The sequence below is a fragment of the Lissotriton vulgaris genome, chromosome 11 (genome assembly GCF_964263255.1).
Source record: "Lissotriton vulgaris chromosome 11, aLisVul1.2, whole genome shotgun sequence".
Taxonomy (NCBI): Eukaryota; Metazoa; Chordata; class Amphibia; order Caudata; family Salamandridae; genus Lissotriton; species Lissotriton vulgaris.
The window spans coordinates 958,272,180-958,297,401 of NC_141699.1; the positions used below are offsets into that span (position 1 = coordinate 958,272,180).

The following is a 25,222-nucleotide window of genomic DNA, read 5'->3' on the forward strand; positions in this document are numbered from 1 at the left end:
TGGTTCACTTCGATTCGCAATCCACTACCCTTGACAGTATTGTTTTTTTGCTCGCGTTCCCCATCTTCTGTATATTGTTTCGACTCAAAGGTCTTCAATCGGAAAACTCGTGGAGGGCCGTGGGGCCAACCAGCATTGGACTCGCTAGCAGTTGATGGAATGGATTCCATTCAAGCTCTGTCCCGGGTGTCGCGAAAAGTTTCCGTGCACCGACTTGCAAGAAGTGTGCAACCTCTGCCTATCCCCGGAACACGACGAACAAGACTGCGACGTGTGCCGATCGTTCAGAAACCCCCTTGCCACAGCACTACAAGAAGAAAGAGGCTCGAGTCCCGCCTCTGCCCTCGGGCCAAGGTCGGCACAGAGAAATAGTTTTGTACGCACCACCCTCAGGCCTGACGCCGAAAAACAAGGAAAAGCCTTCTGGTTTGTGCTCGAGTCGGCCCGATACCGGTGCCGAGCCGAAACCTTCAGCATCGAAACAAAAACATGTCTTGGTGACCATTCCCTCGCTACCGAAGAGTAAATCTTCGTAGCTGAAAGCTTCGGAGCCAAATGTTTTGAAGCCGAAAGCGGCGCCCAAAGAGAAAGACTCCATGAAAAGAGCCTTGTTTTGACGTTCCGCTTCCGGATCCGAAACAAAATGAACTAGTCATACATCCAGACGCTGTACATATTCATTCCAAATTTCCAGAGAAGAAGAAAATGGGCCTACAGGAGGGCTGCCACATTCCTTTAAAGGGAAAGAATGCGGATAGTAACCCTTCTCCACCTTACATTCCACCTTTACCTTCACCCACTGATCCAAATTTGCTCATCATACCCACAAATTATCCACCACCACTATCACCGGACAACAACATAGGATACATAGAGCTACTTAACAGGGCTGCTCATTATCATGGGGTGGAGTTACAAAGAGGCTCTGGAAGAGGATTTCTTGTTTAAAACCTTAAGTTCCTCTCCGAGAACTACTCGCACATTACCAATGCTCAAAGGGATGCTCAAGCATACAGACGGGATCTTTACAGATCCTGTGAGGGCAAGCATTATTACTCCCAGGGTGGAGAAAAAGTATAAGCCTGCACCTACTGACCCCACTTAAATCAAGGGTCAGCTTCCTTTAGACTCTCTTGTAGTTTCCAACGCTCGCAAAAGAGAAAACTCACAAACCACAGGTGAGGCCCCTCCTCCTGATAAGGAGTAAAAATTGATGCCTCTGGCGAAGAGAGTAGGGTAGCAAGCAGCCAATAACTGGCGCACTGCTAATGCCCGAGCTTTATTAGCTTGCTACGACAGGGCTCATTACGATGAGCTAGAGAAACTGATGCAATTTATGCCCGATGAGCACAAATCAAAGGGCAATGACCTTTTTCAGGAGGGTAAATTAATCACGATTACCTCCATCAGGTGTGCCTTAGACGCAGCAGACACAAAGCCCGCGCAGTGAACACCAGCGTCCTGCTAAGCAGGCATGCTTGGTTGAGAATTTCAGGGTTTAAACCTGAGGTTCAAGCCTCTATTCCTAACCAACCATTCGACAGAGAACACCTCTTCGATCCAACAGTGGACACTTCGCTAGAAAAAATGAAGAAGTACACTAAGGTCGCCAAGTCCATAGGTGCTTTGCAATTACCATTGTTTGTCGCCCCTTTTACAGGGTTGGCTCCAATAATGTTTCCACTGAGAATCCCTCCTCCTCTTACAAGGGCAACAACTAATCACCCTCATCAATAGGTTATTTTAGAGGTGGATTTAGAGGTAACAGCAGCAAGGGAAGCGGCAGAGGCAACTCAACACGCACTTACCCTGCAAACAACAAACAGTGACTTCTTTCCACTACCCCCTATCATTCCACTCCTGTCGTGGGACATCTCTCCCAATTTCTGCGTGTCTGGAATACAATCACCTCAGACAGATGGGTTCTACAAATTATCCAATATGGTTACTGCCTGGAACTTACAGACACCCCCCAAACATTCTTCCAAGATCACACACAATGTCACAAGAACATCTCAACCTTCTCAAGCAAGAAGTTCCCTCTCTGTTAGGAAAAAGAGCTATAGAACCAGACCCATTACAATATCAAGGGGCTGGCATATACTCCCTGTACGTCTTAGTTCCCAAGAAGGACGGCTCTCTCAAGCCTATACTAGACCGCTGAGACCTAAATCTAAACATTCAATCGGATCACTTTCATATGGTGACACTCCATCAAGTGCTCCTGCTCCTTCAGCAAGGCGACTTTCTGTCTACTTTGGACTTAAAGGACGCCTATTTCCACATCCCAATACACCCGCACACCGCAAATGCCGCAGGTTTGTGGTAGAAGGCCAACATTAGCAATTCAAGGTGCTCCCATTCGGAGTCGCCACCGCACCCAGGGTTTTCACCAAATGCCTGGAAGTAGTCGCTGCTCATCTACGAAGACAACACATTCACGTCTTACCATATTTAGTCGACTGACTCATAAAAGCCAGATCGCAACAAAGGTGTCTACGTCACACTCACAAAACAGTGCAGCTGCTCCGCGATCTTGGATTCACAGTAAATCTGTCCAAGTCCCATCTTAAACAATCCAACACACAAGCGTGTTTGGGAGCCACTATAGATACACAAAAGGCTCAGGCCTACCCCAATCCGGCCAGAATCCGCAACATGCAGACTCTACTATCTTATTTCAGCCTCAACACTCTTTTCCAGCTCGTGTTCAAGCAGTTTCTAGGGATGATGGCATCTTGCATCCTAATAGTCCCATACGCAAGACTTAAAATGCGTCCCCTTCAGGAATGCTTAGCACGTCAGTGAAACCTGGCTCAGGGTCAGTTGTCAGATCTAGTGTTGGTGGACGGCTGCACTCATTCCTCTCTGCAGTGGTGCAAACCACAAAACCTTTCAAAAGGGCGGCCCTTCATCGACCCGGTTCCACAGACAGTGCTAACAGCGGACGCACCGCTCACTGGTTGGGGAGCTCCTCTCCAAACACACACAATTCAGGGCATGTGGACCTTGCAGCGGAAGCAGCTTCACATCAATCATCTAGAGCTTCTAGCAATTTTTCTAGCGCTCAAAGCCTTTCAAGTTCATCTAGTAGGTAAAGCTGTCCAGATACCTACAGATAACATGACCGCAAAGTTCTACATACAATAAAATGGGGGGGCATACTACTCAGCTGTCACAACTAGCACAGAACATCTGGAGGTGGGCCATATGCCACAAAATGTATCTCCTCGCAGAACACCTTCCAGGAGTAGACCATCAAATAGCAGATCTGCTCAGTCTTCAAAGACAACAGATCCACGAGGGGGAACCCACCCTCAAGTTCTCCTCCCATTCTTTCAGATGTGGGGCTTCCCAGACATAGAACTGTTCGCCACACACCTAAACACAAAATGCACAAGCTTCGCATCCAGGTATCCACACCCATCGTCTAGAAGTAATACACCATGGATGAATTGGTCAGGGATATTTGGCTACGCTTTTCTGCCTCTGCCACTCATTCCATGAGTGGTTCAGAAACTCAGACAGGCGTCCATGACACTAACCCTAGTTGCTCCCACATGGGCCTGTTGACCCTGGTTCACCACCCTGTTGGAGCTCTCAGTAGTTCCTGGCCAAAAACTATACCTTCCACCCAATCTCTTCACGCAGAGCTGTGAAGAGATAAAACATCCAGATGCCAGTCATCTCAATCTTGCAATCTGGCACCTGAAGTCTTAGAGTTTGGCTACCTCAATCTCCCGTGGACTGCATAAACCTTTTCAAAGCGGCTAGACGTCCTACCACAAGGGCTTGCTATGCAGCAAAGTGGAAACGGTTTGTCATATATTGCAATAACAATCAAATCAACCTGCTTGATGCTTCAGTTCAGAACATTATATGCTATTTATTACATCCACAGCGTTCAAACTTAGCGTACACATCCATACGCTTACATCTTGCTGCAATAGCGACATACCTTCGAAATAGACATCGGTCTGTTTTCAGCGTGCCAGTCATTAAAGCATTTATGGAAGGACTTAAAATAGTAATTCCCCCAAGACTTTCACCTGCTCTAGTGTGGGATCTCAACAGTGTCCTCACCAGACTGATAGGTCCACCTTTTGAACCATTGCACAGATGTGAGCTGCATTTTCTCACTTGGAAGGTAGCTTTGCTCATAGCTATCGAATCACTGAGGAGAGTAGGTGAGCTGCAGGCACTAACTACTGAAGAACCATTTTTACAAGTACACCAGCACAAAGTGGTTCTTTGGACTAACACTTAACTTTCTATCAAAGGTAATTTCTCTCTTTCATATCAACCAATCTGTTGAGTTGCTTGTGTTCTTTCCTCAACCAGATTCTGTGTCAGAACGTGCTCTACACACCGTAGATGTTAAAAGAGCGTTACTCTATTACATAGAAAGGACAAAACCTTTCCGTAAGATAAAACAACTCTTTGTGGCTTTTGCTCCACCACATAAAGGCAATCCCATATCAAAATCAGGTATTGCATTGTGGATAGTCAAATGCATTCAGACATGCTTTGCAAAAGCAAAACGAACAATAACAATTCCCCTTAGAGCGCACTCCACCTGCAAACTAGGGGCATCTATTGCATTCTTAGGAAATATCCCCATAGATGACCTCTGCAAAGCTGCAACATGGTCTTCACCTTGCACATTTACAAAACACTATTGTGTAGATGTGTTAGCAAGACAACAAGCTATTGTGGGCCAAACAGTTTTATGTACACTATTTCAAACCACTGCAACAGCTACAGATTAGCCACCGCTTTGGGCGAACACTGCTATATAGTCTATGCAAAACATGTGATCTACAGCTCACATGCCTCGAACGGGAAATGCTACTTATCTGTTCTTGGCATGTAGAGCTGTAGATTCATATGCGCCCACCCGCCTCCCCGGGTACTTATATCTGTTACAGTGATCTCTTCCTTAGATACATATACATAGACATCTCTTTCTACTACTCTGACTAACTTCACTATCACCCTCTGTGTGAAAACAATCTAACAATGGAGTCGATGTCCATGCGCACTATCACCGAAAGGAGGAGTCACCTACCTCGTGACTGGGAAAGACTTCTTCGAAGAAAAACAAAGTGCAAACAGCTGGACCCAACACTAGATGGCAGGCTATGCAAAGCATGTGAATCTACAGCTCTACATGCCAAGAACAGATGCATAACTGGGTAAGTTGCATTTTCCTTTTCTTGACAACTGCCAAAAGTGACTGCATACCTTATGGGGTCAGTAGCTGGTATTGAATTATGTCAAAGAAATGTGTTTAAATTACGGAAAGCTAAAGTAAAACATGACTTTTATGTCCAGACACGAAGGCAAATATTATGCACTATCCTTATGGCCGGGATGCCAGTCACCCCCTCCCAACACAGTCCCCAAGGATGGGAAGTCGGACACAGTTCTGAACTTTTGGAAGGCGGGAGGGAGTCACCCTCCCGGCCGTATTTATTAAAATATGAAACAAAATTTAAAACATTAAATAAAAGTTTCATAATCCTGTACAATTTTCATTTATTACATTTTTGATGAAGACATGTCCTTTGGCTAACCTTAACAAATCTCCTATACAAAGGTTTTCTAGCCGAGTCTAACATCCTGCAAATGCATACATTCTAAATTAAAATTGTACATCCTAGCATTAAGGGCCAACGGCAAGGTCTTAACCGGTGTCAGATCCCTACTACCAAAAACTCTCGCCCTCACGGTGTGAGTGGCGGCCGCGCAGAGGACTGTACCCCCCATGCCAACTCTAATTTCCCTTGTCTTGTTGGGGGCCTCCCTTTCCGCTCGACGCCATCTTAAAGGTCGTCCGAGCTCCCGTGTGAGGTATCTGTAGGAAGGACAGCGTGGACTCTTCCCCCCCCGCCCCCCCCATCCCCACACTCTCTATCATATCCGCGCGGATAACCGGGCCCCGGGAAATTCGTAGGGGGGGCATATAGCCGCCTCCTCCCCTGGAAGGGGCCTATGGCCGTCTCCCCTTAGGCGACCCATCCTTAGTGGGTGCCGCCTCCCAGTGGGAGGGGCCAATGGCCGCCTCCCCCCGGGCGCTCCCATCCATAGTGGGTGGCGCCCCCCTCTAGGGACCTTGAAATTACTGCTCACCGATCATGACCTTACCGCCACAGGCCGGATAGTTGACCGGCTATCCTGCCCCCCCAAAACTCCTCCTAAAGGTCATGGTTCCTCAAACCCCTTAGCCATGCTATGAAGTCTCCTATGAGTAAAACATTCCCCTCCCGGGACAGGTGAACCCCATCATTCAGATACATGTGATCACCCCGAATACATCCATGAGGAATGCTATGCAACTGCGCGGAGCGAAACAATCTACCAATTTTGGTATTAACCTTCTTCACCGAATGGTTCAGTGCTGACACTGAAAGGCCCCCCCGCCATACCCTCCTGGGAATCATGTGGGACCAGGCAATCGTGCACCCCGGGATTCTTTTTGCCAACCAGCTAACGGAAGACAAAACTTGCTCGAGCAATACTCGTCTACCCAGTGTCACCAAGTCATTGCCCCCCAGGTGTACTATGACTACAGATGGCGGTGACCTCTGCCGCCCTAAGAGATCCTCAACAAAAGATTCGAATTGGTCAATACAGAGCCCGCCCCTTCCGTGGAAGGCCACTCTGTACCCGTATTCCCCAGCTGCGCGAGTCGCGTCACCTGCTTTGAATACGTCCCCGGCCCGCCTCACGTATGAGTGGCCCACGACCCAAACCACTCTCTCCTCAGACGGTGATCCATGACCGCTGGTCCCCTGGTACTGGGTCGACTGCAATTTCCGCCCCGCATGACATGCTCGCGAAACTGTAAATCAAACAGAAGACAAGAAGCGTGAGTGCCTGTCACTTGACTTCACAACATGTGCAATCGCACATACCTCTTGAAGCATCGAGGACCATTGTCCTAACTGTTTCACTTCCTCTGCACTCTGACCCCTGGCTGTAGCCTCAGTAGCAGCCCCTATCCTAAAGAGTGGGTCCCAAAATCGCACGGGTCCATGCCCGCCGCAGCGATTGTAAGTGCTAGCACCCTCTGGAACTGAAACCTCGTCAGTGGGGTGCCATCGATGTGTCTCAGCAAACTCCCCCCCATGTATCCGCCCTCAGTGCCAAGTATTGCTCTATACACATTATCGGGCACGTGGGGGACCCTCGCACGCGCTGGACAACAACACTGTTTCCCATAGCTCCCTGGTCGGTTTTGGACCTAGCTATCGTGACTACCATCGAATCACCCCTAATTAGGATGTGATCCCTGCACAAACCTCCCTTCACATCTTTCTTATTCCTTGCGACCAGTTCGCTCACCCACATAGCCCCATGGAACGCTAATGCGAAAGCTGCCCGGAACAGAACTGCTTCAAATTGGGAGGAGCATGTCGTGACTAGTTTCTCCATGAGTAGGGACAACCTTTCTAAGCCAATCGGGCGCCTCTCGTCTTGCTTGCGACCCTCGAGGCGCTGCCAGCCGCGAAGGGCTTTTTTCGCCAAAAAGGAACCTGTTGGGTCTCTGATGCCATGCACTTGCGCCATGAATGAGATGGCCGCCCTGTGTCTATTGGCCGTTGCCGCTGATCGCCCTTCTCTGTGCAGTGCTACCAGGAACCCTAAGAAGGAATCCTCCTGACCCCAGTTCTGAATCCCTGTCGAACCCAAAAATGCACAATAGGAACGAAACGCTCCTTCGTATGCCTTCCTCGTCCTGGGGGCTAAGCTTGCTGCCACAAGGTCTTGTAATCCGGGGCACCAATTAGCCAGAGTGCTTCGGGGAATGGTGCCGCCGCTAGGTCCGCTGTTGGTAGATAACCCCTGAACGCCTGCATATGTGAACGAGAGTGCATCAGCCGCATGATTCAGTACACCCGGCACGTGTTTCGCCCTGAACTGTACATTCAGTCTCATGCAAAGCAGCACAACTTCCTTCAACAATCTCAAGATCCACTTGCAGCGTGCTGCCTGATTGTTAATGCATTCGACAACAGTCATGTTATCAGACCAAAATACCACAGAGCGGTCTCGGAACTCGTCCGGCCATGCCATCAGAGCAACCAAAATAGGGAATAGCTCAAGGAACCCTATGTTACCTGTGCGACCGCAGGAATGCCACCACGCCGGCCATGCTTGCGCCGACCATCGGTTACCAAAGATGGCGCCAAATCCCACGCTCCCCGCTGAGTCAGTCCATAAACCCAGCTCGTCCGAAGACGCTGGCGGCTTGTTCCACATTACTCGACCGTTGAAGTCCGCCAGAAATGCAAACCAAATGCGCATATCCTGTCGAACCTCTGCAGACAGTCTCGTGCGGTGGTGTCCTTCCTTGAGACCAACCATAGCTTGTGCAATAGAGTGTGAAAAGTTGCTGGCCATTGGTATCACTCTTAGGGCAAAGTTAAGCTGACCCACTGTTTGCTGTAACTGGTGCAGAGTCGCTTTCTTCTTACTAAGGCAAAGTTCCAGGGAAGCCCTAAATTTAGCTACCTTTCCCACTGGCAAACGGAAACATCCCTCCACAGAATCGAGCTCAATTCCCAGAAACTCCAGTGAAGTAGATGGTCCAACCGTCTTACCTGGTGCCAATGGCACTCCAAACTCCCTCATGAGGATGCAAAAGTCCTGTAGCGCCAGCGCACATTTCGTGTCGCCGGCTGCCCCCAAGAACAGAAAGTCATCTAGATAATGCATAACATGCCTATGCCCTGTGGCCTCGGTGAATGCCCACTCTAAAAAACAGCTGAATTTTTCAAAATAGGCACAAGAAATGGAGCAACCCATCGGCATGCATTTGTCCATGTAATAACTCCCTTGGAACGCAAAACCTAGCAAGCGCTGATCCTGTGGGTGTACCGGGAGCAACCGGAACGCTGATTCGATATCTGATTTCGCCATCAGCGCCCCGGGGCCCAGGCGATTTAACATGGTGACTGCATCATCGAATGATGCGTACCGCACCGAACAAACTTCTGGGTCAATAGCACATTTACTGAGAAACCCCTTGGAGCATACAGATTATGGATCAGCCTAAACTCACCCGGGTCCTTCTTGGGGACCACCCCTAATGGGGAACAGATGAAACCTGCCACTGGCGGGTGCTGAAAAGGCCCAGCCACTCGGCCTAGGCTCACTTCTTTAGCAATTTTTCTCTCCACCACACCTGGATTATGCTGTGCCGAAAGCTGGTTTTTACAAAAAGGTTCCCCACTAAAATCCCCCGCCGGGATGTGGAAGCCATATAAGAATCCCTTCCTCAACACCCCAGCAGAGACATAATCAGGGTATTCGTTTAACCAAGGAGTCATAGCCATAAGATCAACGGGAGTAGGCAATTGTACACAATGATCCACCTCAGTCTTGCTTGGACCCTCCTTTACCTCCCGACCCGCTATTTTTCGATCTGCATGAACTCTCCGGGTGTGAGGAATTCCCACAACCCGCACACACATGCTTGAACCTACATGTACCTTGTGGTCTGTTACAGTTGCCTCTATTGAAGCCCCAACAGACCCCCCCGCTTTCCACCATTCCCGCCGGGTTTCGGCTGGTGATCCCCACCGGTGCCCGCTCGAAAGGGCACCGCGGGCTTTTGGCGGGAAACTCCCGACCCATTCCCACCTGGCGAGGATGTCCCTGCCGTCCCAGGCAGGAGCTGCTTATGCCAAGAAATTGAGTCGAGGCAATCCCATGTCAGAGAGGAATCATACTCTTTCGCTTTACGAAATTTCATGTCGTAACCTTTCCATTCGTCCCCCTCATACATTTCATAAAAATCCATTATACGTGCCTGATAACAAGACAGTTCGGTCAATACCTCGGGCTTACGTTCACCAATAATCGCAGTAAACATTGCAAAGGCCTTCGCCCAATTCGTTATCGTCTCCTCTACCCTGAACTCCGCCATCTTGGCGCGCCACACGCTCGGGTGCCACAAATCTTTCTGTGTTTTAGCATATTCCATCTCACGATGGTCAGTCAACAACGAAAACATATTGACATACTTGTCTGCCCATATCAGTTCTTTCGTGGCCAACGGGATATGTTGAACCACCCTCTCCCGCCTTGAGGGTAATGATCCCTCCCCCGCCACTGGCAAAGCGAGCTTACCCGGTACGGTCGTTGTTCCCGCCGTTTTCTCGAGACCAGCTGCCGGTCCTTCCGGTGTCACCTGTGGGGAAACAAGAGGGAGATTCGCCTTCGCTGCATCCCGCGACTGCCGCAACTGCTGGATTAGTAATTTGGCCTCTTCAGCCGTGTCTCCGGGCGCCGTAGCACCCCCTGCCTTCTTACTTAGCCATGCGGCCAACTGGGTGGCCAATTCAGGAGGCATATCCTCATCGTTAGCGGGCGTAATCACAACCGGAATCGGTTGACCCGCGTCCGGGGTTGGTACTGGGTCATCAGCTGGTATGGCAGGGATGACCGGGGGCACCTCAGGGACCGGAACCTCCCCTGCAACCGCCCTCCTCTTGACCCGTTTCCCTCTACCCTCGGGGACGACTCCCGGCAATGCCGGGCCTATTACCTTCTTCGGGTTACCAGGCTTGTTCATTGCGGCCAGTTGCTTCTTGACGCCCGCCAAATCACGACCAAGCGCTGGGACTTGTCCGATGTTCCGTTCCATTCTCGCAATTCTGTTCACCAACATGCGTAGCACTTTGTCTGTCTCGGAACCCTTTCCTGCCTTCTTGCCAGACATGGTTTCGATCAACCGCACCGAGTCGATCAACACGGTCCTGGATCCTTCGCTTCAAAGTCACTGAAAGAGAAACACAAGAATTACAAGTTCTCAAAATTGCTGCTTGTTCCGTCGAGGGCTCACGAGCAACGAGTGGGTGCAGCCTTCAGAGCACAGGAAGAAGAGGACGCTTCTTCGGATTCCGCTCAATTTATTCTTCTGCGGGAGGGCGTGTACCCTCCCCCGGGACGCCTACTGGGCGTGGTCATCGGTGTAGGTGTCTAGGACAACCCCTCTTGGGCGGGAAAAGGCGCGCCCCGGCTACGCCGCTTCGGGCATACCAGCCAAGACACGCCCCGCCCAAAATGGTTTCCCGGGAGGATCGGGGCACCCAACCATACGTTCGGGGGGACCGAGTGGTCGCCCCTTTCCATTATTGCCCTCCTACTCAGCTGCAACTTTAAACTCTGTATGGGAATAGAATACTAAAATCATTCTGGAACTCTTTAGGACATGCATATAATCTAGAAACCTGCACCCATCTTCATTCTTTTGATACTGCTCATACACAGACAAGTGCATCCTTAGAAAGCTGTATTTGTGAGTGTATATGAGAATGGTTAAACTGGGTATAATTCGGCAGGAATTAGAGGATTAACATTTAGAAATGTATTTGATGCCTGAGTCTTTGTTTGTTGTTAGATATGTTTATTTTGAATGTTTATTAGAATAGTCAGTTGGTTGAGGATTGATGCTGAAAGTGAATTTAGCTGTGAATTTAGTTTTGTGAGTTAATATCTTATTTATATGATGTTCTTGCCTTAAAGGAATTTTTGTTGCCTGTTGTGGTGTTAAACGGGGGACCGCCACTGGAGGTTAAATAATGAAGAATACAGGCACTGCTGGGGAGAGAGGTTGAGCTTACCAGATAACTGGGAAATTAATAGAAGACGCAGGTGGTTGTTTGTTTTGGGAAACTTGCTTTTAGTTGTAGCGTTATTTAGGTTTAGATCAGCGTGTGAAGTAAACGGTTGAGTTTAGTTTTTAAAAGTTAGAATGCACACAGTACAGGCAGAGCGACAGTGAGCTCACAACGGGCAGCTCGTATGTCTGCTTGAAGTAGAGCAAACGCCACCAAATTAGTCTGGCACGAGTTATGACTTGCTGTGTGGCTCGTGCAGGGCTAGAAGTTAGTTTTGGATCAAAGGGGCCGCTGTACGTGTGTGCGGATGACAGGCATTTTGACAAGTTGGGAATCATATTTTTAGGTATTATGTTGATAGACACACCATACTTTGGGGGGGAAAGCCATTGTCTTTATGGTTGCTTAACAACCGATTAACAGCTGTTGAGCATCGCATGTGGGAAGGTTGTGGGTTGGGGTACTGAAGATAGTTAGTGAAGATCTTTAGTTATCCAGTATTGGTGTCTTTCATAGATTCACATGCCTAAATTATTCCCCGTCGTCGGAATGGGAGTCCCCGGTATATAAATAAAGGAATGTCCCATAGACATTTAGATAAATAGGCCTAAAGGCCTCACATTAGTAACCTATCCCTGTCCTTTTGTAGAAAGGACCAAACTCTAGAAAAGAGCCAATCAGCCGTCACCTCCCTCTAGAACCCTCCTGGAAATAGTCTCAGTCCCTCAGATTTTCTACTGCACATTGTGCTAAGGGAGTCTCCTCTGAGCTCTGCTCAGATTTTTTCTTCACAACTGGTTTCCAGTGTTCTTGGATATTTTATCCTGATTCTTCTGTGATTGCTGATATTATCATCGCTGACACACAAAAAAAGGGGCTTTTTACATCCTGTGGTTCATGTGGAAAGAAAAGGTTGCATATTGATGACCAGCAAAAAGACTGTCTGTATTGCCTGTATCCGGACCATTCTTCCAAAGACTGCAAGGTATGTCGTTCCTTTTCCACTAAAACCCTCAAAGATCGTGAGGGACGCCTTTTAATTTGGCTCTAGAGGCTGAAAGACAGGGACCACCTAGAATCTTCTGAGGAAAGTGAAGGTTCTTCAGTCTCTTCAAAATCTTCTCTAAAGAGACCATGGGTGGCTTCTCCTAGCCCTACGGCTCCTCCTCAATAGAAGACATCAAAGAAGTCTTCAGAGGTTCTCTCCAAGGCAACTTCTGCAAAGGTTTCCTCTCAGGAAGTTCACATCTTCAAAAAGCCTGTTTCGACACCGTCAACGACAGTATCGTCGACGACGTCTTCATCGTTGAGGAGAGCTATGTCTACTGCATCGTATTTATCGACAACAACTTTTCTACGTCGACGGCATAGTCGTCATTCTCCTCGACGGCAGTTAAGACTTTGTCGTCGACAATGGCCATCAAGAAAACACAGTCGACGTCGAAGAACCGTCGACGCTGGACTCGCCGACAATCGGATCGGACGACCTCGACGACGAAGCCAACATATTCGACGTCGACACCATCGACGAAAACGTCGTCGACGAAGGTTTTGTCGACGAAAGCACCGTTGACGAAGATGCCGTCAACGAAGACGTCGTCGATGACCGTGATGTCTCCACCGTCGACGGTGGCCCCTTCGACGATTACTCCACCAACTACGACACCCGTCGACGACCACACCGTCGATGGGCTCGTCGACGATGACAGATTCTGGTCTACAAACCACATATGTGCACCTAAAGATCACGAAAAAGGCGCTGACGCCAGCTAAAACATCGCCAAGCAGAGTACAACCACTGCCTCCAGCATGTCTTCAAGCAGAGGATTCAGATGAAGGAAACATGTTTCAGACGGCGACAAGCCCTTCAGAGCTTCATGTTAACCCCAACGGTGCTGTGCAGATTTACCCAGTGCGCTGACCATTATTTCCCATTGTTCATGATGAGCTCAGCTCGTCATGAGTGTATGAGAGTTGTACCTCGGAGCATCGAAGGGGTTAAATGTCAGCGTTCGGACGAAGAAGAGGATCAGGAGGAGGAATATCACCCGCACCTCCTCCAATGGTTTGTCTTCCAGCCTCTTAGGGTTACTGACTTGAGGTACCTCATACAAGACTACAAATCGAGGTTTCCAGAGTCTCCTGCTCCTCTACCTTCCACAGTATCTCCTTCACCAAGACCACAGCCTCCACCTTTGAGTGTTCAGCTGGAGCGGTTTGATCTACCACATCCTCCGACTACTGATGAGGAAGAGGAAGAACAGCAGGAAGAGGGAGAACTGCAAGATACTTAAAAGTAGTGTGGCTCACTGGTTAGAGGCGGCAGACCCGAGAGCAGAGGGCGGCCCGGGACCAGGGTTCGATTCCCGGCACGGCATCTTTCTGGACCAGGGTCAGCGGACTCGATAATTCTCTCGCCTCGGTGCCCACTCTGATCAGCGATCACACTCGGCAACTCTGGGCATTAGCTTGCCTCATCTTCACTAACGGCCCCACCAGACCGCCGGGGATGCCTGGTCTGACCCTGGAGATACCCATTAAGGGACCATCTCTCAGGGAAGCCAGGAAGGGTTTCGCAGCGGTCGAAGCGCCTTGGGACCCTCCGGGTAAGTAGTGCGCTATATAAATGCCTATACATACATACATACATACATTATGACTGGGATGACTGTCATTCCCTCTCCCGCGTCTCCAGTGCCTGTGCCCGCAGATTCACCACCAGGCGACATTGGAGGGTTCCATAACGTAGTTGAGAGGGCGCTCAACGTTTTAAAATACCAATGGTCTCTCAAGAACAAGACTGCTTCTTGTATGATTTTAAGGAGCCTCTAAAAAAATCAGTTAGATCAATACCCATTATTGAATACTTGTGGGAGCTGGGTGTTAAAGTCATGCAGAACCTTTCCGCGGTACCTCCGGTGGTGCCTCGCTTGGATAAAAAGTATAGAGCACCTGATACTGCACCGACCTGTTTAATAGGGCACCCTAAACCGGATTCGGTGGTGACACAGGCGGCCCAGAAGAACTCCAGGAATCCTTCTGCCCCGTTATCTGCACCTCCGGATAAGGATGGCAGGAGATTAGACAACATTGGGAAACGTTTCTCCTCAATGTCTGCAATGACGGTGAAGGCGGCCAAAGCCTTAGAGCTTTTGGGGCGCTACAATTGACAACTATGGGCAGATATAGCCCCATATCTATCAGAACTACCTGACAAATCCAAGGAAGAGATAAAGAAGATATTACTAGAGGGTGAAACCTCGGCGTCAGACATAAGACTGTGCAATGGATATCGCTACAACAGGTTTTCGCCAACTGGCTGAAGCAGCAGTCTTGCGACGACAAGGTTGGCTAAGGGCTACTTCCTTTCGTCCCCAGATACAGACAAAAATATTGGATATGCCCTATGATGGCCAATTTCTCTTCGGCTCAAAGATTGATGAAGCGCTGCAGAGTATAAAAAAGGACACAGACCCTGCTAGAGCATTGGGCACTCTCCAGTACAAAAACCAGTCTTTTCGTGGGTCTAGAGGGAGAGGACAGTCCTCTTATAGAGGGAACTACCAATACCGGTCTTCATATTCTTCAGGCCAGAGTCGATCCCAGTATCAGCAGCGCCAGCAACATGGACAACAATCTTGTTATGGCAAGTCGTCCTTTCGTGGTAAAGGCCAACGAAAAAACAACGGACGTAGACTATGACCCGTCTCTTCAGCCAGTCCCGGATTCATTTCCCTCATCAAAAATTGGAGGAAAGATTTCCCATTTCTTAAAAAATTGAAAGGAGATTACCACGGACCGTTGGGTCCTACAATTAATTCAATTCGGCCATTCTCTAGAATTCACGCATATTCCTCCCCAAACTCCTCCCTGCCCTATGCTTCACAAAAGTCTACGGCTGCTTCTCCGAGAAGTCTCTTATGCTCCAGAAAGGGGCAATAGAGATGGTCCCTCTGTCTCAACGGGGGAGGGGATTTTATTCTCGCTTCTTTTTAATTCGGAAAAAAGAGAAGAAGTGGAGACCGATTTTGGACCTCAGGGCCCTCAACAAATTCCTGAAGAAGCAGTTGTTTCGCATGGTAACGATCCAGGAGGTCTTACAACTCCTGGAATTGGAAGATTACATGACGTCCCTGGACCTTCAGGACGCTTACTTCCATATCCTGATTCACAGAAATCACAAAAAATATTTAAGATTTGCAGTGGCAGGCAGACTCTTTCAATTTCCCGTCCTGCCCTTCGGGCTCAAGTCTGCACCTCGCATCTTCACAAAGTGTCTCTCCCCAGTAGCTGCATATGTCAGGCAGCACCATCATCAAGTCTTTCCATATCTGGACGACTGGCTGATCAAGGCTCCATCCTTAGAAGACTCGTCCAGGTCTTCCAACGCCTGTCTGCAACTTTTCAATCATTTAGGACTCACGCTCAATCGGGAGAACTCAGTCATTCTACCTTCTCAGCGCATCAACTTCCTAGGTGTAACCCTCGACACACGACTGAGGAAAGCCTTCCCATCTCAAGAGAGAAAGAACAAGCTTTTAACACTGGCTATGCTTGTGGCTTCAAAGATGACCTTAACGGTCCGCCTTTTCAATTCCCTACTGGGAATGATGTCATCATGTATCCTCTTGATACCTCACTGCCGTCTACAGATGCGCTCCCTCCAGGAGGCACTCTCAAAACAATAGGTCCAATGCACAGGGTCTTTCGACGATCTCATAAAAGTAACTCCTCAGATGGTCATGGCCCTGCAATGATGGATATCTGTTCGGAACCTTTCTCAGGGCTTACCATTCCTGGTTCCGGCTACACCGCATATCATCACAACAGACGCCTCTTTGGAAGGTTGGGGAGCTTTCCTCCAAGAGCTACAGATAAGCGGGAAGTGGTCCCCCTTAGAAAAAGGGCTCCATGTCAATCTCCTGGAACTACGGGCAGTCTTCCTCGCTCTTCAAGCCTTTCTTCCAAGAATGAAACATTCCCTAGTGCTCGTCCGTACAGACAACACTACGACGATGCACTACCTCAACAAACAAGGAGGGACTCGCTCTGACACTCTTACACGAGTCGCAGAAAATCTGGAACTGGTTAATCGGACACAATATATCTCTTCGGGCGGAGTACGTTCCAGGCATGGACAATGTACTCGCCGATTCATTAAGCAGACAGAGGACAACGTCTCCAGAGGGGGAACTGGATCAAGGAATCCTCAACCAAATTTGATGGGGCACTCCCCAGATCGACTTGTTCGCCACAACGCCCAACACCAAATGCCCACACTTCGCAAGTTGGCATCTCCAAAAAGGGTCCCTAGGGAATGCATTTTTGATTGCATGGTGCAACGTCTTTGCGTACGCCTTTCCACAATTTCCAATGATTCCCAGGGTCCTCAGAAAGCTGAAAGCGGAGCCTTGTACTCTCATTCTGGTAGCCCCAACTTGGCCACGCCAACATTGATTCACGGAACTCCACCGCCTATCTCTGGAGCCGCCGATACGCTTGAAACAGTTCCCATCTCTCATCGCGATGAGCAACCAGCAAGTCCAGCATCCGAATCGGGCCTCACTCAAATTAGCCTCTTGGCTTCTGAGTTCAGAGAATCTCAGAGTTTGATTATTCCGCCAGAATGTAGAGCAATCATGGCTCGGGCACGGGTGGATAGCACCAACAAAACATACTCTTTGAAATGGAAGAGATTTTGCATCTGGTGTACAGCTCAAGGTATACATCCTTTCTCTTCCTCTCCGGAACAAATATTGCCTTATCTTCTCCATCTGGCGAACTCAGGCCTTGCTCATGCTTCCATCAGGGTCCATTTGGCGGCGAGGACTCCACCACCTGCCTGGCACCTGAACACAGTCCTTAACCAGCTTATGAAGCATCCCTTTGAGCCAGTTCACAGGGCTGACCAGAAATACCTCTTGGAAGACAGCCCTCCTGCTTGCACTCACCTCCGCAAGACAGGTGAGTGAGCTCCAAGCTTTATCAATACAGGAGCCTTTCCTGCAATTCAAGCAGGACAGAGTAATCTTACGGACAAATCCAAAGTTTATTCCAAAAGTCCCATCGGACTTCCATCTCAACGAGCCTGTGGTCTTACGCTCTTTCTTTCCGAAGTCCCACGACGGCAGGGGAAAGGTTGTTGCACTCTCTAGATCTTAAGCGCTGCCTCAAATTCTATATTGAAAAGACAAAAACCTTCAGGAAGTCTCATCAGCTATTTATGGCTTACAGTAGGCCCAGGCGAGGTCTTCCCCTCACCAAGCAAAGTATATCCCGCTGGATTTCTGCAGCTATTTCGTTTAGTCATGAACAGGCAGGGCAGCCCCTGCAATCTAAAGTGCGAGCCCACTCTACCAGGGCAATATCTACATTATGGCGCTTTTTGCAGGAGTGCCAGTCATAGACATTTGTAGAGCGGCAACATGGAAGTCGCCACATACCTTCACTAGGCATTACTGCCTAGATACAGAACTCATGAAGGATGCTGCGGTGGGACAAGCAGTACTTCGTCATCTGTTTCAGTAAAGGTGAGCCCTCTTTCATCCCTCCATCCTTCTCATGTATGCACATTACTCTATTGTATGATTTGGTGGTATTTCTTGTTTGCTAATGCATGTTTCTATTAGTCGTTTGATATGTTATTATCGAATGACTTGTATATCCTATACCATCCGAAATGTGCTTTGTTCCTTGCTTGTTTCTCTGATTCAGGCATGTGAATCTATGAAAGACACCCCTAATACTGGATAAGAAATACGTTACTTACCTGTAACTGCAGTTATCCAGTATTGGTGTCTTTCATAGATTCACATGCAACCCTCCCGCCTCCCCTGGAAGGGCTCACCTACTTCTCTCAGTAATACGCCTACTTAGCTTTGTGCGTATGAAAATCTGAGGGACTGAGACTATTTCCAGGAGGGTTCTAGAGGGAGGTGACGGCTGATTGGCACTTTTCTAGAGTTTGGTCCTTTCTACAAAAGGACAGGGATAGGTTACTAATGTGAGGCCTTTAGGCCTATTTATCTAAATGTCTATGGGACATTCCTTTATTTATATACCGGGGACTCCCATTCCGACGACGGGGAATGATTTAGGCATGTGAATCTATGAAAGACACCAATACTGGATAACTGCAGTTACAGGTAATGAACGCATTTCATATACCATGATAGAACAAGTGGGGAAGAAGGATCAAGATGTAAAGGCCAGGGATTATGTGGAAAAGATATTTAAAGATTTGGCTGAAAGGTTTGATAGGAAGGTAGATGATTGTTTGGAAAAACATATTAAGAATAGAGGAACCAATAAAGATGTGGTGGAGGATGAGAGGTACTAGTCTGTGGAGGAGGTTGACCTATAGGCAGTGGTTCTGATGTGGTTGGTCAGAAGAAAACACAAAAGAAGTAGCCTTTTAGAAATGAATAAGGATGTAAGAGGGTATGGGCGTAAGGCTCCAGAGTCCGGGAAAGCTATAACGGCAAAAGAGAAAGATCATAGTGCAGTGGCATGTGACCGAGCATACAGTTGTGGTGATGTGAAGTGAACCTGTTCAACAGACCTGGATGAAACGGGAGGAAAGTGAGAAACGGAAAAGGTGAAAGGTGGAGTATAGAAGAATTAAGTTGGAGAATAGTGATTTTTGGTATCCTTTAGGAGAGTAGATGTTTGACCCCTATTGATAGCGCACCTATTATTACCACAGTGGATGCCGGCTGAGCATGTGGCTCAGTATTTATCCTACTGGATTCAGAGAGAGACAGCAAAGGAGGTACGGACACCGTTAGGATCTGAGTGTCCAAGGCCTTCTCTAGATTCAAAGGTATCGTCTACACTGGAGTTCGCCTCCAAAATGTTTAGTTTTGTCAATAAATCTGGACGAGACTCTAGGAAGGGTTAAGGTAAGGGTCTTAAAGGATGCCAAGATAGGCTTTTAGACATTTTAGGACCTTTGACAAAGGTTTTCAACAAGTGTGAGGATGCTCACGTATAGAATACTGGGGTTGATGTGGTAGAGTTACGCCAATGGCTCCGTAGAGCTATATACCTTTTGGACAGGGCTAATGCCCTGCTTTGTATGGACAGACAAAAAAGTATTCTTCTAAATATAGATCCAAAGTTGGCAGAGTCGGCCAACAAGGAGTTTGGAATAGGTAGAAATGGTATGCTGTTTGGAGAGGAGTTTGTTAAAGATTTGTCCAGATAGAAGGACACGTTTAATTCCCATCAAAAAGTCCAGAAAGATGTCATAAAGGTTTTTGGAGGGACCGGGAGAATGCAGGGTCAATTCCTAGGCTGTGGACATGGAATCACCCATGGGTCTTTACACAAGGATTTAAATCCTATGGTTACAGGTACAAAACAGAGCAGGGTTGATTACAGCCACACAAGCAGAGATCAAGGTCGTAAGGAGTTTAAAGTGAGAGCAGAACAAGAGGAGGAACAGGTGAGTTTAAGAAAAGACATGTACCCATGAGAAGCTTGGCGGCACAATAGCTCTGTTTGTGTCGCAATGGAGAGAAGTGAGGCAAGACCAGTGGGTGTTAAGGACAGTGCAGGGCTATCACACAGATTGTGTAGGAATCCCGGGACAGGAAAGTTGTCTGAGGCTGTTTTTTAAAAGATCACTAGAAGTTGGTAACTCAGGAGGTGAAGGCACTTCTTAGGAAGGGCGGCATAGATAGAGCTGAGGAGTGTCCAGGGTGTTTTGTAAGCTACATTTTTCTGGTCGAGAAGAAAGGTATGAGGCCAGTCATCAATCTGAGAGAACTAAATGATTGGGTGTGTTACAATCATTTCAAAATGAAGGGCATACACAAGTTAGGAGACCTGTTGAGGAAAGGGGATTGGTTGACACGGCTGGATTTGAAGGATGGTTTTGAAGCGGAGTCTGGTGGCCGAGTGGACTAATGCTTCTTATGAAGGGACCTGTGTTTGACTTTCATGGTCACAGGTTAAAATTCCGGCGGGTCCACTGAGCCTTTGATCCTTCGGAGGCCGATAAAATGAGTACCATTGAGTTGGGTAACAATAAACCTCTGTTATTCAGCACCAATATTTCCTTCTGGATGAACGTGCCCTTTACAAATGCACATGTTATGTTATTTGACGGTCCGGTTTGTATGGAGCACAGGGGTTATCAGTTTCGTCGGAAAGGGATATGTTGGAGGTGAAAGAGCCTTCCATTCGGACTGACCTTGGCGTTTTATGAATGTAATGGCTTGGTTGAGATCAAGAGCAGTACGTCTGATAGTTTATCTGGGCAATGTGTTGATAGGCAATAGGCTTTGGAACAGCCAGAGTTGGCTTTTTGGATTCTAGAGGACTTGGGATTTGTGATAGAGCGAGAAATCGTGCTTGACTCCTGGACAGGAGAAGAATTTTTTAGGTTTTCAGATACAGACCTTGGAGCCTGTTTTGAAAATGCCTATGGAGAAAGTGAAGAAAAATTGCAGGCAGTTGAAGAGGAGGAAACAGATTGGATTTCTTTACGCTGGATAGCGAAATTATTAGGCCTGCTGTCAGCGTCGGTTCAGACGTGCCCACCCCCCAACAGTACAGGGCAATTCAAACGTTATCATTTGCATATGGGGCAAAGTATTCATAGAAAGCAGTGCAAGAGTTGAATTGGTGGTTGATGAAGATGGGGGCATGGAACGGAAGGGCAATCTTTCGGGACATTCGAGAAGTGGTGATGGAGTTGGATGCTTGTCTTTACGAATGGGAGTGCTGGGCAAGTGTGCTTCAGTGGTATCGGTAGGACGTTGGTCGATCACTGAAAGGGAGTTGCATATCAATTGCCTGAAGTAGTTGGCAGGATAGTTTGCAGTGAATAGCTTTGTGAAGGCTCATGTCAACTGCTGTTTTTGAAAATGGACAATGTTCCAGCGATAAGGTGTGTCAACAGGTTTGAGGATCTCAGTCGAGGGGTTGCCAGAAATGGCGAAGGAGTTTTAGAATTTCTATTTAGACTGTGAGATTATGGTACAGGCTCAACCTATCCTGGGGAAAAGCAATATGGAGGCAAATTGGAATTTGAGGAATTTAAAGGATTCGAGCAACTGGAGGTTGGACAGGCAAGTGTTTTTGAGTTTGAACAGAAGATGGCATCCGGGCGGAGGTGATCTGTTTGTGGACAGGTTAAATATGCAACTTCTAAGTTTTTACAGTTGGAGACCGAAGCAAAAGGAGAGGATGCATTTATTCAGAAATGGGGCTGAGAGAAGGCTGTATGTGTTTCCTCCTTTCACATTGATTTAGAGTGCTTATGAAAGTCAGGAGAACAAAGGCGGGTTTGATTTGGTAGTCAAAGTTGAGGCTTCCAGTGTGAGGAGTCTGTTGATAGACAAACCAGTTTTGTTGCCATGCATTCCCCAGTTGCTGGTAGATGTTCAGGGAGGATACTAAGAGTTGGTAGAATCAGGACAGTTGGTGCCGATGGGATGGATAATTTCAGGAGAGTGTGCCAGGGATCTGTTATCAGAGGAGGCTTCAAAGCTTATTAAGGAATCCCGGGCACAAGCAACAACAAAGGCATTGAGGAAAGTATGGGGGAGATGGAGTAGTTGGGGGTGCTGCAAGGGGTTTGGATTCCGTATCCGCACCTGTAGTGGAGGTTCCCAAAAATTTGACTGGAATATTTAAGGAAGGATTCGCTTACAGTTCGGTAAATTTGAATAGGTCTGCAATTTCAGGGGGCCATGAGTTTGTGGATGGGGTACCAGTAGGACAACATGTGTTGGTGAGAAGGATAATTAAGAGTGTTCGTATGGAGGTTCCATCCTAGGCAAAGTATTCTTTATGGGATGTGACGTTAGTGTTGAAGATTGAAGGTTGGAGATGCATAAAATGAGTTGGTTCTTTTGAAACTGTTCTCTTGAAAGATGGCTGTTTTACTTTGCTTAGTTTCTTTCAGAAGGGTGTTGGACTTAGCTTAGGAGGCATCTTCAATGAGTTTTCTACCTGAGGTGTGTGTTTGAGGTAAGGAAGCGCACAAAGACAATGTCTAGGACGATTTTGTACCCCAGAATGAAAGGTCATGGCAGTTTGTGTGGTAAGATGTTTGAAGGAGTATGAAAAAAGATCTTTGAGATTGAGAACTGAGGGATGTACTCCGTTATCTTTTAGTCAGCCATTTTGAACTCTGGCTTTCCCCAACTCTGGCTAGGTGGGTTAAAGAGGTAATGAAAATGGCAGGGATTGAGGTGAGTCTGTTTGGCACACATTCTGCTAGAGGTGCAATAGCGAGTATGGCTTTTATGTGATGCAGCAGTCTTAGGCTTATGAAGGCTGAAGATTGGTCTACGTTTGAGAGTTTTTTACTTTAAACCTGTGGAAAATGATGTTCATAATATTTTGGATGAGCTTTGAACATGCATAATATTGGTCTTGCCATATAATGCAGATTTCCCACAGATTTAATAAAATAAAAATGTTGTTAAAGACCCTAAAGCTAATATATATATATATATATATATATATATATATATATATATATATATATATATAATTATTATATATTTATATTTTATTAGATTTCTCAACCCTACTAAAGTGTTTAAATGTGTTTTCCAGGGCAAAGTTAAGAAGTTGTCTTTAAAGAAAAGATTTTTGGTTTTATGTAAGACAGCAAATACAGCAAAGGAGGAGTTATTTTTTTCTTAAGAGTTGGATTGAACTTTGAGTTACCACACAGCAAATAACAGAATGAAGATGGCTGCAGTTCCCAAGTTATATGCATGATTTAAAGAGTTCCTGAATGTTTAGTGTTCTGTTTCTGAGTTTTAGTTTATTATTGCTGCTGTATATGAGGGCCATAAAGGAGATCATGCATATTATTAGCCTCTGTGTCTTCAATAAAATCTTGATTTTTCTACCCATTAAAACGGGAAACTCAACAATCTGGATTCTTAAGTCCACTGATTTGTTTTACTGTGCATTGAATAAAACTGTGGCAGATTTTTATGATGATTCTGTTGCCTGTTAGTGCAATGTTTCACTCCAGTAGAGAGCCAGCTCTAGGGCGGTGCGACTGGTGCCACCGCGCTGGGGCTGACTTTGGGAGGGCGCTATTTTTTCCAACTATACGAAGATTAATGGACCTGCTGGAAAGAGATGGAGTTTTGTTTAGTGGAATTTTGACTCATCATAAGGTAGCGCTGGTTTACTGCTTTTCTCAGAAAGATTCTTTTTTTACTTTGTAGTTTATAAGTTAACATCCCAATATAGAACAGTGAGCTTACTTCAAACAGCTGCATGCAGAAATGCAGATGAGAGAGCGTGGTTATGGAGACTTGAGCTGCACTGTTAAAGAAGGTTATTGGGAGGCACCAACAAGCAGTCACACCAGGCGCCATCAGCACTAAAGCCGGCCCTGCTCCATTATCCTACTGGGAAAACTGGAATATGGGCCGGACAGTGGTGTAGGTGCTTAACGAAATAGTGCACCCATCCCCTTTTGTGCAGTTTAGATAGACCCTTTAAATCTTTTTGGGGAGCACCAAATACAGTTCTTTTACTTTTCAAATTAAAAAAAACCATATTACACAGTCCTTCATATTATTTCAATGTTAAGTTTTATCATGCGAGAATTATTTGTTTTTTGTTGAATTGATAATGGTCTCATTAGAACACATATAGCCAACACATGTTTCTTGATTTGACTTGTAACTCTTCTGGGCTAAAGCCAAAACAAAAACTCAAACACATTTGAGAGAGCAAATGCTCCTTACTCCAGAACATTTATTTCCAAGACTTCTTAGCTCTATTGTGCCATACTGTGTTTGTGGCCCAAATACTACACACACACTTGGTCACTCTCGAAATAACTCAAAGGCTGCATCTTTCTTTTTTCTCAGACTTTCAAACTACCACCTAATTTTCAGAATGGAGAGATGTTGACATGGTTGGGCTCATTTGGCAAATATACATACTTTGGGCATCTGTTTCCACTTATGATGATTTAATTGTTGCAAACATTAGTGCCTGTTCGAGAGAATATCAAGCACCCAAACCGATATGATTTAAATGTGTACTACCTGCAATTTTCTTTACTACTCACAAGTGATTGCTTTCCTTGTTTTGTGTCCTTTAAGCCCTCCATTGTGAAATCTGCATCTATGTTTACTTTTCCTATGCAGTAAGCTCTAGCACTTGGTCTAATCCTGAAGTAGGCATAACACTGTGAATGGAATGTTGTGGGCGTTGAGTAGCATTTTTTTTTTAAGGTTTCTTTGTTTTAATTTTTATGAACCTCTGCTTTGGAATAATTGGAAGAAGCAAGTAATGCAGATTTCGTTTTAAATGAAAGAAGGTAAAAGTATTGGATTGGGTATTCCTGATTTTTTATGTTAATTCTGCACTTCCTTCAAAGATATGGGGGGTTTATGAGAAACTGGTGATTGATTTGTTAATCAGATGAGTGACCTGGCTCCATAATCCACTGGAATCGCCAGTTAATATATGTAATGCAGAACAGACCAGATTGTACTATTGTGTGTGTATATACATATACTTGCTAAAGTGAGGATTGTTTTTCCAGCTGCCCAACAACGAGCAAAGAGTTTTATCGTTATGCCGAACACTCCATTGCA

General features: G+C 46.8%; 1 protein-coding gene across 1 annotated transcript in view; it reads left to right on the forward strand.

The window, feature by feature from the left end:
• Window positions 1-25,222, forward strand: part of GMPS (guanosine monophosphate synthase) — a 433,428-nt gene that overhangs the window by 180,949 nt on the left and 227,257 nt on the right. The window lies entirely within an intron of this gene.